Below are 760 nucleotides of genomic sequence, written 5' to 3'. Positions count from 1 at the left end.
TTTATTCTTTATAATTCTCTAAGCATATACTTTTTCCTTATAGTAGATCTAATATTTATTATATTAGTATTTATTCTATTTTATCTATTTATTATAGAGGTATTTTATAGGAAATTATTAGCTAGGGGTGAATATAGTAATATTACTATTAAACTTTCTAAGTTCCTATTTAGTAAAGGTATATATAGTATAGACGTTTTATAGGGGATTATTATTATATTACTTAGGTTAGAAATAGTAATTATATTTATCTCTTATATAGATTTTATAATAGTTAAAGAAATATTATATCTAAAAGAGGTATTAATAAGTAAAGTTAGTAATTTTAAAGTAGAGGTAATCTTTAATCTTAAGTTATAAAGTATAATATATTTTTAGCTTTATATTAGGTATACTATAAAGTTTAATAAACTATTTATTATTATATAAGTTAATTTATTTATATATAATTCACTTAAGTATATTATTCTTTTTAGATTTCTCTTTAGAACTAATATTATCTATATTAAAGATAAGTTTATAAGTAATCTCTACCTAAATATATTAGTATATAATATTATAAAGTTTATTTAAGTTATAAAGAGAACTTTCTCTTTCTCTAAAAGTTTAGTTATTTATAAAATTAAATAGTTATTATTCTTTTAAGGAGTTATACTAGTAATCTAGTTTATTATTAGATTCTTCTTTTATTTATTTTTTTAGTATTATATAAGTATTTAGTTTAGGAGTTTATAATTAGTCTAACTTTAGTTATTAGTTA

Source organism: Colletotrichum gloeosporioides (genome assembly GCF_011800055.1).
Source record: "Colletotrichum gloeosporioides strain Lc1 chromosome Unknown consensus_103, whole genome shotgun sequence".
NCBI classification, from domain to species: Eukaryota; Fungi; Ascomycota; class Sordariomycetes; order Glomerellales; family Glomerellaceae; genus Colletotrichum; species Colletotrichum gloeosporioides.
This window is presented reverse-complemented; position numbering follows the sequence as displayed.